Source organism: Haliotis cracherodii, unplaced genomic scaffold (assembly GCF_022045235.1).
Source record: "Haliotis cracherodii isolate W230 unplaced genomic scaffold, xgHalCrac1.p SCAF_16, whole genome shotgun sequence".
Classification (NCBI taxonomy): Eukaryota; Metazoa; Mollusca; class Gastropoda; order Lepetellida; family Haliotidae; genus Haliotis; species Haliotis cracherodii.
In genome coordinates, this window is record NW_027266271.1 from 11,232,745 (window position 1) to 11,251,729 (window position 18,985).

The 18,985-nt window shown below is 40.3% G+C and overlaps 1 protein-coding gene across 2 annotated transcripts in view; it reads right to left on the reverse strand.

Moving 5' to 3' along the window:
- The window catches only part of LOC139463819 (uncharacterized), a 64,973-nt gene extending 55,451 nt beyond the window's left edge, over positions 1-9,522 (reverse strand). For both annotated transcript variants that reach the window (XM_071245163.1, XM_071245155.1), the window contains exon 1: positions 9,431-9,522. The gene's annotated coding sequence lies outside the window, so the exon portion shown is untranslated. The remainder of the gene's footprint in view (positions 1-9,430) is intronic.
- Between the last annotated feature and the right edge of the window lie 9,463 nt (positions 9,523-18,985).

An 18,985-nucleotide genomic window follows, 5' to 3' on the forward strand; every position in this document is an offset into this window, starting at 1 on the left:
TCCAGTTATCATTCACACCTCCTGGGGAGTATCCAACCCAAGCTGCCTAGAGTCTCGAGAAGGTTTTTACATCCACCTCACATATCGGGTACCCATTCCCTGCTGGGTGAACAGAGGCACGTCTGAACTAAGTCACTTGACCAGGGTGACACCGCACGTTTTGACACTCGTGTTTCGCGTGTACGTATTCGTGATTCCACCATCTGGTCATCTACCACAGGACGAGTGGGTTATTTTGAGTCTAAGGGTGCATGTACTGTACACTGGGGATAGTGACAAAACTGTAAAGACCTGTAAACAATGTTGGCCCCAAGGCTGAATAACAACCTGGTCACTAGCGGGACACGATCTCAGCACCTGGCGCTTTTGACCGCTTGCCCACTTCGCCCCCTGTCCTTTCAACAGACGTATAATGCTTGTGCGGGTACGTTGGTAAAGCAAGACCTCTGCAATATGACCTTCAAAGTCAATTTCCCCGGGTGTCACATCATAGAATCATAATGCTTGGGTGGGTACGTTGGTGAAGCAAGACCTCTGCAATATGACCTTCAAAGTCAATTTCACCGGGTGTCACATCATAGAATCATAATGCTTGTGCGGGTACGTTGGTAAAGCAAGACCTCTGCAATATGACCTTCAAAGTCAATTTCACCGGGTGTCACATCATAGAATCATAATGCTTGGGCGGGTACGTTGGTGAAGCAAGACCTCTGCAAGATAACCTTCAAAGTGAGATTCAGCGGGTGTCATGTCATAGAATCATAATGCTTGGGTGGGTACGTTGGTGAAGCAAGACCTCTGCAAGATAACCTTCAAAGTGAGATTCAGCGGGTGTCATGTCATAGAATCATAATGCTTGCGTGGGTACGTTGGTGAAGCAAGACCTCTGCAAGATAACCTTCAAAGTGAGTTTCAGCGGGTGTCAGATCATAGAATTATAATGCTTGGGCGGGTACGTTGGTGAAGCAAGACCTCTGCCAGATAACCTTTAAAGTCAATTTCATCGTTGTCACATCATAGAATTATAATGCTTGGGCTGGTACGTTGGTAAAGCAAGACCTCTGCAAGATAACCTTAAAAAGTCAGTTTCAGCGGGTGTCATGTCACACATTGAAGCACACATCATCAGTTGTAACCCACACCTAATCTATAACAACAATGCGATTCGCAACTTCTGACTGACATGTGTTCATAATCCATCTGCGTGTGATGGATGAGGGATTGTCATAATGATTATAGTTGCGGAGGAATGCTGACGAATTGGACACCTATGTACCGGCTACATGTATATCTCGGCGTAAGACACAAAGACTGTGCTTCAGACATCGTAACAATGGTGTAAATCGAACGAGAGAACGCTCAACCACATGGCTACATGTACTACACCGATCTAAGTCCCGTGAAACATATCTGGTCCGAACACTGACATTATATGAGATAAATATTTTATATCTAGCATTGACATTTGTACAGAAGGTAACTGTTTCGGAGACATATATGTGTTCCACATATATAGTTAGATATTTTGATCATTGTGATCCAGTACGAACAACACTAAAGCCGTCAATTATTTAAAGCATTATAATCTAAAGCTGTCAATTATTTAAAGAAATATATGATCCGGTTCAAACAACGCCACATTGTTCAGAGAAATGTGATTCAGTGTGAACGACTCTACAGAAGTTAATTGTTCAGAAAATCGTGAGAAATCACAGAGAAATGTGATTCAGTGCGCACCATATCAATAATTCATTTCCTTGGCCTTAGAATCAAAACTAAACAGTGGGTGAGTGAGTGTGGTTTTATGCCGCTTTTAGCAATTCCAGCAATATCACTGCGTGGGACACCAGAAATGGGCTTCACATATTGAACTCATATCGGGAATCGAACCAGGGTTTTAGGCGTGACGAGCGAACGCTTTAACCACTAGGCTACCCGACCGCCCCTACGAAACAGTGAAATAGAGACAACGTTATCCTGATTAGCATGTCAGTATACACGTATTTCGATTATATTTACAGTATAATATAAAACGTCAACGCCAGCGAATAACCAGTCTCGATTACCTGTCAAAACAGAGTATGCAAGTATTGAAGAAAACAAGCATCACACATGTCAAATATCCAAGAAGCCATTAATCGATCATAGGTAGCGCAAATTCAAGTAAGAATGAATAAAGGAGAACACACCTGAATTTACGCCGTTCTTAACTAACAGGTAAGTTGACAGATGGTGTAATACGGACAAAGACTGGTGCATGTATGCGTCATCCATGTATCGACGTGAACTGAAACAGCTCTTGTACATGCAAGTGTCACAATCATGTCAGGCTAGTATGTCAGACATTACTGAACTACATGTGAAGCTAAAATGACCAACCTCGAATATCCATTAGGTTTAAAACAAACAAAAATAGCGGCGACAATTATGTGAATGGATGACTGAAAATCAGTGATGACATCTGGTGTTCGCCAAAAGGGTAAGCCTGTCCTTCCCTACACGTACGAGAACAATAAGGTTAAATAAATAATGTTTAATTGGCCTATTCAATGGCAATAGGTTTGAATATAATTTAATTATTATATATAATTGTGTTTTATCAGAAAGAAAATATAACTTAGACATATTACTGGTCAACGGTAAATATGAGCTAATGAGTGATGTTTAACGCCGCAATATTCCAGCTACATCACACCTGTAAATAATCCACTCTGGAAAAGCCAAGTGAAAAAGGAGACTGACAATCCAGTGATAAATATCATGAGCATCGGGATCCACGCAATTGGGATCGATGACATACATCAACCAAGTCAGCGAGCCTGACCACGCGATCACATTAGTCGCCTCCTACGACAAGCATAGTCGACTGTTACGGCAAGCATGGGTTGCTGAAGGCCTATTCTACCCCTGATCTTCACGGGTCCAATATGTATAAGGACTGGAGAATGTGAACATCTTGAGCTGACAGAAACTGGGTTACCTTTTCTTTACCGTTTATCAAATTGAGTCATTCTAAAAGCTGAACGTTCATAATCATCCCAAGACCGAACTCCGTGCAGCGCGCTAATGACACAAGCAGCCTGAAGCAGGCCGCTGCACACAAGCTCCTCACTACACCTGACTGCACCAGGAGGTTATTGTATGCGACGTGAGTGAAAGTCGGGTGGCATGTAACGGTCGATGTGACATCACATGAGGATCTTACTGTTCTTTGTCTCACAGGATGGTATAGGATACGGTGTGTATGGTTAAATGTATCCTGTCCAAAAGAAGTAGATATCTACACGATTACACACGGGGCAATCCGAAGTCAGACATAAATAATAGCCTACTTCAAGGTCACTGATGTCCATTCAGACTGAGAACTTGATACACAGATTAGTCTATCATTGCATGGAAACGTACACCTGTGTACGGGTTTATTGTTCAGGGGACATTTTCGACATATAACGTCTGAACACCAGCATAATTCTGATTTAAACACTGGCAATCACAGTGTCCATCAGTGTTACATAAACGAGATGAATGACAAGGGACGAATTCATACCTCAAAGGATTCTTTCTTATATCCTGGCTTATGTACATTCCTCGAGTGTAAGCTAGCGATGTCTTATCTGTTTAGCTTAAAAATAGTTTTTTTACATAAGTGAATGAGATTCGGGACAAGTACCTGTCAACTAAGACAAAATTGTGATGGATGAGCAACTTCTTGAATACAATTGGGCGACGTTTCAGTGTAGATTCTAACACCGTTATCAAGTTACTAAATGCCACTGAAAGAAGTACCTGTCAATTGTCAAAGGGTCAGAGAATAATCCAGTCATGTCTCTAGGTAGTGAGTGAGTTGGGTTTGACTCCGCTAAACAATATGATAAGTTGGGTCAACCAACCTACTCCAAACGTGTCGTAGATATGAATAACACTGTGGTCAGCACCCAAGAGATCATTGATACTGATCGGGTCGAAACTTGAGGACCAACAATGCGATTTGCATACAGTACCATGTGTGGAATCCGGGGTCAGAGCTTGCTGCACACAATGTTTGATCCACTAGTCTACTACCTGCAGTTTGTAATTTAATGGAACAAAACCCTTTCTGTAATAATAAGCTCTGCCAAAATCAAAGTGAGTGAGTGAGTTGGGTTTAACGCCACTTTTAACAGTATTCCAGTTATATCGCGGCGTGTCAGCTTAATGTGGGAGGAAAGCCCAAGTGATGCAGGTCTCAGACGTTTACCACTTCGGTGAAACCCACGAGCACGGGTACTGACAAACCTAGAAACATAATCGGGATGATCCGGGATTCGAACCCACAACCATAGGTTTCTGGCGTGCCCAAGGGACGGAACTCTGCACAGCGAATCGCGGCGCTTTAGACAACTGGGCCACCCGTGCCCCCTCCCAAAACAAAGCTCATTGTTTCGACCTTATCATAAGCATGTGTTTATGCATCACTTGCAAATTGTGACTATACCAGATGTTCGCGAAAAGGTGGGCGTATCCTGCCCCATCCTTTGCTGCATCTTTTAAAATTTAAATCTGTATAATAATAATAATAATAATAATAATAATAATAATAATAATAATAATAATAATAATAATCAAAATGCATCAAAATGTAAATATGAAATGTAGATTATGTAATGACTTTAATAAGACTGTCCAACACATTGTCAGTGGATGCCCAGCTTTGGCACAAACGAACTATCTTAAGCGACATGATGGAGTGGCTCGATCATTTTTTTACCGTCTTCGCCATGCTTGTGGTTTTGACACAGAGGTCCATCCAGAATATGTAGAGGGCGTCATGGAACATGATAAATACAAAATTCTCTGGAATAGGCCCGTATACAGCCTCAGACGTATCCAAACCAACAAACCTAATCTTGTCCTCTTTGATAAATACACTGAAATCATTTATATTATTGAATTTTCTGTCCCTTTTGAAATCAATGTGATTGACAAGATTGAGAAAAAACACGACAAATATGCAGACCTCGCGTTCGAAATGTCACGCTTGGATCCCAAGTACCAAGTTGTCCGACTCCCCATTGTTCTCGGTGCCTTAGGTTTGGTACCTCCCACTCTGTTGACTGACATTGGAGAGTACCCGGGTTTGCTACCAGGAATATGGCCCCTTCTGACAATCTGGGTCATGCAGAAGGCTGCAGTGATGGGGAGTCTTCACATTCTCCGAAAAGTTCTGGGTGGGTTGGATTAGGCAGCGTTTCCTGGGAGAAGTCCCATTCGCTGTCTGGGCTGCGTGTGGAGGGGACAAGGGCCCTGAGCTGATGTTGAGCCTAACCAGCCTGACTGTGCCATATCACATAAGGGCGTCCTTAAAGCGGAAGAATATACATACTCGTATTTGAGTATATTGAGTGTTGAACGTCATGTACACAAGTTCATCAAGAAGTACAGCCAGTTCTTTCAAATAAGAATGCACACACTTACACGAGTCCCTCTGCCTTTTTGAGTGTCAAGTGTGCTAAATACATACACGAGTACCACTCAAATATTATGATTTCTTATTCTGTCAATAACTGTCATAGTAATTAACAGGCGGGATGGAACTCAACAATGGCGTTCAGCCCATCTGATCCAGGCAATGTCGTCTTCTGTTGTTGAAGAAACGTGTCAATTCTATACGCCGCACAACAGTGCACTTGTGGACAATGCCATAACTTGGCGCAGCACGGGGCGAGCTTCCTGATCCAGCGTTATAGAGTGTGGAGATACACGCCTCATTATCAGCCCTTGACTTCATATCAATCAGCTGATCGATTGACATATATCGATAACAGACAGTAGCGCTTTTAAATGGACCAAGAGTGATTGTAGTGGACTGGTGCTTCTGGGTTACTTAATTTTTTAATTTTTTTTAAAAAAAATTATTTTATTTTATTTTATTTATTTATTTTTTTTTTTATTATTTTTTTTTTGGGGGGTATACATTTATAATATTCTGCTTTAAACAGACAAAAAAAAGTTGAGTAAAAGAGTTAATACTCCACATGACAGCTCTTACTTTAGTTATTGACCGACGCGAGCAATTTCGAGATGTAAGAATGTGAGCAAACGTATTAAATCTATTTACACGTGACACGCCTTGACACGCTTGTGTGGCAGTGGAAACATTCGGATTTCATAGGTGAGCTAATGTGTGTCCAAGGTCCCACACTGATGCATATGTACCACCTCGTCCAGACAACAGATATACATGTACCACCTCGTCCAGACACTGATACATGTGTACCACCTCGTCTAAACACTGATACACATGTACCACCTCGTCCAGACACTGATACATGTGTGCCACCTCGTCTAGACACTGATACACATGTACCACCTTGTCTAGACACCGATACACATGTACCACATCGTTCAGACACTATAACACATGTACCAACTCTTCTGGACACAGATACACATGTACCACCTCGTCTCGACACTGATACACGTGTATCACCTCGTCTAGACACTGATACGTCTGTACCACCTCGCCCATATACTGATACACATGTACCACCTAGTTCAGACACTGATACACATGTACCAACTCTTCTGGACACTGATACACATGTACCACCTCATCTAGACACTGATACACATGTTCCACCTAATTAAGAAACTGATACACATGTACCACCTCGTTCAGACACTATAACACATGTACCAACTCTTCTGGACGCTGATACACATGTACCAACTCTTCTGGACACTGATACACATGTACCACCTCGTCTCGACACTGATAAACATGTACCACCTCGTCTCAACACTGATACACGTGTACCACCTCGTCTAGACACTGATACACATGTACCACCTCACCCACATACTGATACAAATGTACCAGCTAGTTCAGACACCTATACACATGTACCACCTAGGTCAGACGCAAATACACATGCACCACCTCGTCCAGATAATGATACATATGTACTACCACATCTCGACACTAATACATATGTACCACGTCATCCAGACGTTGATACACATGTACCACCTCGTCTCGACACTGATACACGTGTACCACCTCGTCTAGACACTGATACACATGTACCACCTCGTCTCGAAACTGATACACGTGTACCACTTCGTCTAGACACTGATACACATGTACCACCTCATCTAGACACTGATACACATGTTCCACCTAATTAAGAAACTGATACACATGTACCACCTCGTTCAGACACTATAACACATGTACCAACTCTTCTGGACACTGATACACATGTACCAACTCTTCTGGACACTGATACACATGTACCACCTCGTCTCGACACTGATACACATGTACCACCTCGTCTCAACACTGATACACGTGTACCACCTCGTCTAGACACTGATACACATGTACCACCTCACCCACATACTGATACAAATGTACCAGCTAGTTCAGACACCTATGCACATGTACCACCTAGGTCAGACGCAAATACACATGCACCACCTCGTCCAGATAATGATACATATGTACTACCACATCTCGACACTAATACATATGTACCACGTCATCCAGACGTTGATACACATGTACCACCTCGTCTCGACACTGATACACGTGTACCACCTCGTCTAGACACTGATACACATGTACCACCTCTTCTCGACACTGATACACGTGTACCACTTCGTCTAGACACTGTTACACATGTACCACCTCGTCTAGACACTGATACGTGTGTACCACCTCGCCCGTATACTGATACACATGTACCACCTAGTTCAGACACCTATGCACATGTACCACCTAGTTCAGACACTGCTACACATGAACCACCTACCTGTTAGTTCACACACTGATATACATGTACCACCTAGTTCAGACACTGATACACATGTACCACCTAGTTTAGACACTGATACATATGTGCCACCTACATATGGTTCAGACACTGATACACATGTACCACCTCGTCCAGACACTGATACATATGTACCACCTAACCCAGAGGTCCAGACACTGATACATATGTACCACATCGTCTAGATACAGAAACATGTGTACCACCTCGTCCAGAGGTCCAGACACTGATACAATGTGTACCACCTCGTCCAGAGGTCCAGACACTGATACATATGTACCACCTCGTCCAGAGGTCCAGACACTGATACATATGTACCACCTCGTCTAGACACTGATACATATGAACCACCTAGTTCAGGCACTGATACACATGTACCACCTCGTCCAGACAGATACATATGAACCACCTAGTTCAGACACTGATACATATGTGCCATTTCCCTCTTGATTTATACAACCCGGATGATGTTCTGGGCTATGCACTCCTGCTAGCGTAATGAATACCTGCGTGAATGATGAAGGTGAAGTTTTAACTGAACGCGGCAGTTCTATACACATTATCATCACAAAGACACTGTTACACCGTTGGACAGGAAAGAGAAGCTTGGCACGCCATGTGTTTGCGTCAACACTTTCCGGGGGATTCCACCTGCTGGCAAAGCCGGGATATTTCAACATTTCTTTGTGGAGACGGATTACTATTGTAGCTTAAGATAATGTCTGCATTGCCGTAACTGATTGGAACGTTCGAGTTCAAATATTGTGAAACTGTAGCTATCATTAGTTAAATAGAAAAGATGATAAGACAGTGATAGGTGGGGGTTGCATGGCAACGACAGATACCACGATCAGTGTTTAGTCACGGAACATTTACGAGATTGCACAACTTTATGTGAATAGATATCTATTAGCATTTTTCCAAACAGTCATTGTGCGTTAATTCAATGTTCCATACAATAGTCAAACTGAATAAAAAAAAGTTTTATTACATTCTTCGTAATGGATTCCTCAACGTATTATATTTAGTGAAAACGAAGCTGAAAGACGAACGCAGCATTCATGCTTTTTAATTATAGGTTGTGTGTCATGTTATAGAGAAAGACTATACTTTAATACATATGTACTACTATAACACTGTCATGTGAACCTTTGAATAAGACGAATTTATCTATAAACATGTTTAAGGGAATGTTGTCTATAAATCAAGATATTTACTTACATATGCATGTCTTGAACAGCCAAATTATTATTAACTCCCGTGATTTCTTATTGAAATTATGTTTTAAAATCATCTTTATTCTCTAATCTTTCAATCACCGTGAGACACATTTAGCCGTGATTAATCATAATCAAATTCAAGATACAGTAAACTGCGTTTATAACGAACACGCTTATAACGAACTGACGGATATAACGAACTAAAATTAGTAGTCCCTTTGAGTTCGTTATAACCGTAGTTTACTGTATATACTTGAGGTTCACGCTTCTCAACGACACTTCCAATCTCCCATTGTAATGCAGTGCACGATAACTGTCATTTCAATATAAAATTCACAATCTGAAATGACTTCTCATTTCATTATATATGCGGACAACGATGCCTCTAAAGCCTACCTGTACAGCGATGTAGTTCCCGTTGTTGATATTTGCCGCTTGTTGACAAAGGCGGTGTCGCAAGCTGTACCGTCCCACGTTAACTCACTCGACTGACTGTCGGCTGCTCCTAATCTCGCGAGTTCTCGTGGTGTGTTTTTCCGCGAAAGCAGGAAGCAGGCAACAACCCACCGGCGGGAAACTCGATGTCGTTATATGACGTCGTGGTCTTAATTTATGCATGCATATTGATTTGACGAGCGGATGTAGTGTTCTCTCTCTTCCAAAGCAAAGCAGGTTTTCAATGACCGGGTAGGTTACCAATGTGGGTTGCACAATAAGGACATATGGTTACAAATCACCGTTGCGATACCTACCAGGTATGCTTTCGTTCCAAATTGCAATATCATTCACTACTGAATACTAAATTTACAGGGACAGATCCAGGATTTTAAAAAAAGTGTATTTTATAATTAATATTTTTTCTTCAGTGGGATACATTGTATGTAAACAATTAATTATAAAATATATATAAAGATTATAATAATAATAATAATAATAATAATAATAATAATAATAATAATAATAATAACAACAACAACAATAATGATGATGATGATTATTATTATTATCATTATTATTATTATTATTATTATTATTATTATAATTAATCATTATATTTCAGTGGGTTATATTCTATTTAAACCATTAATAATATGCAATATAATTTATTTCGTGGTATGCAGGACACAGGAACACTAACTGATATTCATCTTTTATTGTGTCATGACCTTAATGTCTTTATTGCCACAAAAGTAACACAAAGGACGTGTAGGACATGCCCATCCCACTTCTGAGAATAAGACCCTTAAGATAGAGACGGGTGAGTAAAAGGTAAGCCAATTAAAAAAAAAAAAAAAATGAGTCACCAGAATGATACTGTCACGAGCCATACCACAAATAGATTGACGTCATATCTGTAAGGCATTACATGATGGGGAATTGTATATTCAAGCCGAAACCAGATCAAAAGGAATGAAAAGAATAAACAGTAAATATTACGGAGGGTAGAAAGCATAGTGTTATTCATGTCAGTCAAAGGAGACAGGGTAGTTCCTAGCTTGTCAAATACATTCACAGTGTTACAATGTATTTACAGGTAGCTAAAAGCGACAAAACGTTTTCCGTGATCATGACAAATGTCTGCTAAGAGCAGTCCATTGTAAGATTCCGACTATATCACATACATATAAAACGTCAACGCCAGAGAATATTCGGTCTCGAGTATTTGTCGAAACAGATTCCATTTGGCGTAAAAGGAAAAAAGGTAAAAACTAAACGGATGGACCACCGAAAAGTTGTTGCAAATATTGCGAGAATCAAGCACGTCACTTTGAAAAGGAACTATCGATCAAAGGTATCGCAAACTCAAGTAAGATGAATAAAGGACAATATACCTGTAGGCAAAATAGTGATGACAATGATATGAATGGATGTTTATGAATCACTGTCAAATAGTGATGATACCAGGTGCTGTCCCAACTGTGGACCTGCCATAAACACACGCAAAGGCAAGTCAATATCCTGTTTTACATTCGGACAGTTAGATTAAATGATTAAGACATATTGTAGAAATTGTTGATACTCTAAATACCGATCAGTGGGTTAAAGGAAGTTCGAATTAAAGGAATTGGCCTCTACTTGCTACGACGTATCTATGAAAAGGTACTAGATACCGTTTTGCAACATTAGAATTATAAAGACAGTCACTTAATTCATAACTTAGCTCTGCCATTCGCCTCTCGGACCATACAGAATATAAATTAAAATTGAATCCAACCCATGAACTATTCTGGAATGATTTGGGAAGTCTAGGTTGCCCCAGATCTCTCAAATTAAGCATTGTTCAGGGCTCCATTTTGGATTTACTTAAAATTTTATGATTTGTAGATATATATTTTTAAATGAGATGACTTTATCTTTTGGACTAAATATAGGTTTACTCTGTCATAAACTGTGGAGCAAACGAAACCATACCCCTGAGATAATATCATGTGTTTGATTTTCAACAAAAATATCTTATATTATATTATTATATCCAAATAATTAACTGTACTGGCCCTTGGTCAGCTATCAAAGACTACAAAAACTACTTCTACATGGTATGGTTTTATTTTTTAAAATATGACCTGATTTATACATTTTAAAAAATGTAATAAAAATTCGCATTATACACAATTGCTGATGGGTATCTTCTTATCTTTGAAAATCAATATTTTTTATATTTTTTCGCCACAGCTCTTTCAAGTGTCAATGACATTAAAAACAAACTCGGTAATACTATACTTCTTTTGCCCCTGAAGTTATGAAAAGGTGCATTTCAGATTCCTCGTCTTCGCAAAGTGTCCTTACTCTATTTGTCCCAACAACATTCTAATATCTCCTCGATTGTATATTTCAAACAGCTGATTTCATACATTCATAAACCACGTAAAGATCCGGGGTAGAATAGGTCTTCAGCAACCCATGCTTGCCGTGAAAGGCGACTATGCTTGTCGTAAGAGGCGACTAACGAGATCGGGTGGTCAGGCTCGCTGATTTGGTTGAAGCATGTCATCGATCCCAATTGGCGTGGATCGATGCTCATGATATCAATCACTGGAACATTGCTGAGTGCGGCGTAAAACGACAACCAACCAACCATACATTCATAAATCTTAAAAGAAAAGTGATGCTGATTTCCTATCATCCGAGAATATTATATTAATTGATTTATTTAATTTATTGTTTTTATAACGTATTTTATATTAAGTAAACAAAGGCATTAAGTAATTTATGCAGGTTTCCGTCAGGTCGAACCGACTGGAATTAGAGTTGGCATGACCACTTATTGCGAAATGGCCAACTTGCCAATCTGTTCTAAATGTGTGTTGTGTGTACAAGGCGGGTTGATTTGTGTGACGTGGAATACATAACGGTAATGGTTACTTGAAATGTTTACATTTCGCCATTACTAATGACAGCAACCAAGAAAGTTGGCATAACCAGGAACGTGTCATTCGTCATTCACTTTTACCATACGAAATGATGTTCTGGATCTTGATTGCCATGATGGTTCCTGGTAATTCTTTCGGGTAGAAGGGGGATTAGTTTCTCTGGCATCAACACTTATCCCATGAGTCAGTCATTGTTATTGCCAATATAACAATTATTTTAAAATTCCCACGTCATATCAAGCATACATGCTCTGTTGTCTATCAGGTAACATGCTTGACAACTGACATTGTAAACTGACATCCAAAAGAAACTTTGAAAATTGAAGTTTGAAATCACTCTTGCTCAAAAACAACAAAACATGCAAAGTGTTTTGAGAAGATCAATATATCAACATAATCAACACTGAAAATGACAATCATACCGTGACCGAGAATGACGTTAGAGCCCCCCAAAGTTGGGTGTGGTACAAAACTCGAGCTTTCAGAATCATGGACAATAGGCAGAGTACATACAAAATCGCTCACGTTCAATAACTAGTCATTAGTAGCGTGTGTGACCAAATGCCTCAATACACGCAAAAACTCTTCGACGCACAGAAAAAGACAGTCGTCTGATGAGGTCACGTGGGATTTGACGCCATTCTTCTTGGGAGGGCCAAGATCAGTTCTTGTCGGTTGGCTGCAGAGTGTGGTCGTTGTCGAACACGACGATCCATCAAGTCCCAGAGGTGTTCTATGGGGGACATGTCTGGTGAGCGTGCAGGCCACGGCAGGTCATTGACGTTGTTGGCCGCGAGGAAGCTAGAAACTTTTCTGTATGGGCTCTAGCGTTGTCATTCTGATAAATGACACCACGTGGCTGCTGTTGGAGAAATGGTAGGACAACTGGACGAAGAATGTTATCCCTGTAACGCTGGCCTGTCAAGTTTCCGTCAACGATGACCAGCGGTGTCCTCTCTCGCCCACAGATCCCTCCCCACACCATGACACTCCCTCTACCATATGGTTCGACCTCCTGCACGCAATACGCCGCCGTTCGTTCACCCCTTCGGCGGTAAACACGTTGTCTTTCATCAGCCCTAAACATATATATAGAATCGACTTTCGTCAGTGAAGACAACCCTCTGCCAGTCACGTCGTTGCCAACGTCGTACAGTCTGGGCCCATCTCAATCGCAGACGACGATGTTGCTCTGTCAATAGCTGTCCTCTGTATGGTCTAAAAGCCCTGATTCAATGAGCCCTGAGTCTCCTGGCTACTGTCTGTCGACTAACCCTGCGACCTAAGGCATTTGTCGCCGATGACGTCACTGCCAGGAAGTGATTTCGGAGGTGCAAGGTACGCAAGTACCGGTCATCATGGGTCGTGATCTCCCTGGGTCTGCCTGTTCTTGGTCTGTTAGCGGTCCGCCCTGTCTGTTGCATCAAGTTGGTAACGGCAACACGGGAGCAACCGAAGATTCGTGCAATATGGGCATGGTTGGCTCCCATCTGTACCATACCCAAGGCTCGTTCACGTTGTTCGACTGTGAGTCGTGGCATTTCTTTTGTGTTTTTTTATCACTGTTGATGTCTGACTTGCCGTTGCAATCGTTTTATACCCTTACCCGCACGTGGATTTGCAGTTGTCCGTGGGGCACGTGTTTTTCACTTTTTCGCGTGTTATCTCGCAAACATGTAACAGACGATTAACATTTTCTGCATACACCATTGTTGTATTTAGGTTATGTGTTTTAGATAGACTTCATCGAAAACAAAATTATACTTTGTCTGAAATTTATTTTTTCAGTTGGTAAAGTTTATTTTGGATGTCAGTTTATTATATAGGGCCGAGTTCAATGTGGGTCCAGTTATGTTTGTTGGAATTTTTTATGGAAAAAAAGTTAAAATTGTTCTTGCCGCATTACTGTTGTTGCCAAATAAGTTCTAACACACTCCGTTTCGAGAAACAAATTGTGCCCAAGACACTTTATGCATAATTTTTTTATGTATTGGGTTTTTAGATGTTGGGATTGAGGCATACATGTATCTAATAATATTTATTCTTCTCCGTAGCAAAACAAATGATAGAAAATGTGTGTATATGTGTGGCTGCTTGTGCTAGTCTGGACTAATGCCGGTTTGTATTATAGTGCTAGCCCACTGAGATACCATGCCACAGTTAAACATGAATACCCACTCACACACAGTATACTGACTCCGAGCCGACCAGTCCTTGTTTTAGCCTCTTAATGCCGAGCGCTAAACATGGTAACAACAAGTACCTTTTAACGTCTTTTCGTATGACGCGGCCGGGGATCGAACCACCCATCCATCCACTCTCTGGTTACACGCTTTATCCACAGGACCAGGAAGGCGACACCAACTGACAAAATAACATTGGAGACAAAATGCTCAAATATTATGTTCGAGCCAACAGTATTTCAGTCACGTCAAGGCGTGTCAGTTAAATGTGGGAGGAAAGCCAGATGGTCTTAGGCGTTTACCACTCAGATAAAACCCACGAGCACAAGTGTGACAAGCGAAGCAGCATAATCTGGTCGAATCCGGATTCGAACCCACTAACATAGCATTCTAGCGCGCCTGAGGAACACTGATTTGCACGGCAAATAATGTTATCGACTTGTCAGATACTGGTGGATTTAACGCACAGTTCCTCGTACTCTTTCATAGATATAGCCCTACTGATATATTCTACCCGACTACGTGTCGGTTGTGCGGGATTAAGACAATATAAGGTAACACTTCTTCGTGCTTAATGACCTCCACTGCAACAATGCTGTGTGATAGTTGAATACCCGTGTCTACACATGAGTGCTTGGTTTAAATTACATCTTCCCCTTCTATTCCAATACAAACACGACAGACAGTACTCTTCTTCCTGGTTTGTATGGTAATAGCTCGACATCTTACTCCATCCCTTATTTTCCTTTATGTGTTTCCTTTGTGCAATTTACTTCCTCGTTTTTTGCACACATGGCACAGTTCCAATCTGAGAAATTCACGAGAAACAAGTGTTGTACAAACATGGACGTTTCAAACAAAGATAAAAACAAACTACCCATTTTTTTAACCACAAAACAAGCAACCAAGCAGGAAATATTTATTGATTCGTGTGGGCAAGAGTTGGGTGTCTTAGACGCGCCAGAAACCTATGATAGTGGGTTCGAATCCTTGTTCGCGCTGTTTATGGTTCTTGGTATGTCTGTACCATACTCGTGCTTCCAGGTTTCACCAAAGTAGTAAAGATCTGCATCACTTCGGGCTTTCCTCCCGCATCAAGTCACGTAACTGAAATACTTCTTCAAACGTTGTTAACCCCAACTCACCCACTAACTCGTTCCGCAATACGCTAACAGCCATGTAGAGTTATAGGACATTGTGTTCAAAATGCCTTTTTCGAGAAAGCCCAATCCTGAGAGATAAACCCTTGACACCCACCAGTTAGTATGTATGTTTACACACGTATTTTACCAACTCCCCCACTAACTCGTTCCGCAATACGCTAACAGCCATGTTGAGTTATATGACATTGTGTTCAAAATGCCTTTTTCGAGAAAGCCCAATCCTGAGAGATAAACCCTCGCCACCCACCAGTTAGTATGTATGTTTACACACGTGTTTTACTTCCTTTATACAATGAAAGCATACAACTCCTTGAGTGATTTTTTTCTGGCACATGTCCTTGTTGATCACATAATGTGCTTGTAGGAAGTGATGCTTTAATGTTCTAATTTATTTGATACATTCTAGATTCTAGGAGATTGTAGACATGTATTCAGATAAATATACTACTCAAAAGAAGTTAATTTGGTCGAAGGTATCGGATTCGTCACATCACAATTCTTTAAAATGTGTAAATAAAACGTTTCTGTAAGGGAAAAGTATTTAGCTGTGTTTCTGTAAGTAGATCTGAATTAAATTTGATCTTTAAATAAATGTTCTGTTTCTTCATTGTCCAATAAAAGATACGCGGGGCAACTTCAACAAGCGTGCATTGCACTTCGTGTCAAGCTTATTCGTATGATGTTCTCACTTGTAAATTTTGTGTCAATTTGATACGACATGAAACGTTAGGTGATTATTGACATGAGGCAAGGAACAAGTATATACATTTCCTTACTGTTGGTTTCAATGGAAAAGGAACAATGGGAAAAAATGTGTACAACAATAGGTGTTCAACAGGGATGTATCATATCTCCTTCCTTTTTCATAGTGTTTGCACAGCGGTTGGTGTAATACCATGATGTAAGCAGCTACAGTTGATTCACACCAAGTAAAAACTTTATGGCAACCCGTAAAAGGAATTTATTGTCTTAATCAGTGTCATTATCTTATAGCAATTCGTCACGGTTACTACTCCGTGACAAGATGGCGTTTGTATGCGTTTTGGTCAACCATAGATTAACATGAATATATGCAATAATTAAGGGTGATTTAATGAGTGTGGTTTTATGCCGCTTGTACTAATATTTCAGCAATATCACGGCGGGGGACACCAGAAATATCTCACTGCCCACCAAAAATGTAGATATATGTATAAAGCAGTTGATCCAAGTATGACTTTCAAAGAGCACGTAGTCAACGTATTACCGTTTTAAGCCCAAATGGTTCCGGGAGAAGGGCTGTTTATTAAAGAATACATATTTCGTCCTACTTTGTCTTACCTAGATTAAGCTTAATTACGACATAACAAAAACAAAAAAACACAAGGAAATGCCTAAGTGTTACATTAGGAAGCATGCATATTTCTTTTTAATAATATATCGGCGTATATCGGTGCATAACGCTTAATACACTGCCGGGCAAAATAAGGTTAACACATGAAAATTGCATTTGACCAAAAACATTTTAAACGTCATCACTTCTATACAAGGCTGAATGTTGGTATGTCTGAGCTAACTCAAACGGAGCACTGCAATACCTGCTTCACTCTGCACATCACCTTCGAATAACCAAATTTGTTTGTTTGATTATCAGCCATCATAAAACATGGGTGTATATTGTTTTGCCCTGCAGTTTACTTCGCATACGATATTAACGGTAAATGTGACAATGGTGTTGAAAGTAGTGAGGACAAACCCTAACAGAAAATGACAATTCTTGTCAACCATGTTGGTGTGTATGAAACTATAAGAGGTTATTTATTTAAAAAAGACCTATCAAACAATAAACATCCTTTTCCACAGACAAGCCGACAACAGAGTCCCAACACGAGAGAGCCTAAAGAAACTAGAGATTTATACCGCTTGTAGTAATCTGCCTTGCTTGACAGTGAAAATCTTGTCCTACGTGCCAGAGTGCTGCTTTCGGGGTTTCAACTGTCGTGTGACACTTGCACTGAAAATAGCTAGGTCTTGTTAGGGGAATGGCCTACAAATCTGTGTATAAAAGAACGTCGTGTTTATTCACAACATGGACTTGAAGAATAACCCACGACAACGGCTTTGGACCTTATTGGTAAAGCTCATTAAGACGTTCGTGTCGGTTTGTTTTGGATGTCGTCCTATCTTGATGCAATAAAAGAGAATTTAGACCAGATAGGCCGGAATTCGTGTCTTTCAGGTAAAGCCACACGAACCCATTACTGTGTGTATTCATCAAACGGATCTATTTTCAGATTTCAGATAATACTTTGCAGCGGAAATAAAGTAAGATTGTGTTTATGTGCGTGATGATATTTCTTATTGTCAACTGAGCACAGAGTAAATACGCTTAATATTCATGATGTGACTGTTGCTGACGTAGTCATTAATAATGTAACTGTTGTTGCTGAAGAAGTATATGATGGTGTGACTGTTGCTGCTGTAGTCATCATGAACGATGTAACTGCTGCTGCTGTAGTGTTCATTGACGACGTAAATGCTGCTAGTGTAGTCGTACTTAATGATGTAACTGTTGTTGCTGTAGTCGTCATTAATGATGTGCCTGTTGCTGTAGTCACCATTAATGATATAAATGTTGTTTCTGTAGAAGTAATACATGATGTAACTGTTGTGTCTGTAGTCGTCATGAATGAGATTACTGTTGTTGCTGTAGTCTTCATTAATGATGTAACTGTTGTTGCCGTAGAAGCAATAAATGATGTAAATGTTGCGGTTGTAGTCATCATTAATGATGTTACTGTTGTTTCTGTAGTCGTCATTAATGATGTCACTGTTGTTGCTGTAGAAGTAATTAATGATGTAACTGTGGTTGCTGTAGTCTTCATTAATGATGTAACTGTTGCTGTAGTCATCATTAATAATGTAAGTCTTGTTTCTGTAGAAGTAATAAATGATGTAACTGTTGTTGCTGTAGTCTCGTCATTAATGATGTAACTGTTGTTGCTGTAGTCGTCATGAATGAGATTACTGTTGTTGCTGTAGTCGTCATTAATGAGATTACTGTTGATGCTGTAGTCTTCATTAATGATGTAACTGTTGCTGCTGTAGTCGTCATTAATGATGTAACTGTTGTTGCTGTAGTCTCGTCATTAATGATGTAACTGTTGTTGCTGTAGTCGTTATTAATGATGTAACTGTTGTTGCTGTAGTCTCGTCATTAATGATGTAACTGTTGCTGCTGTAGTCGTCATTAAT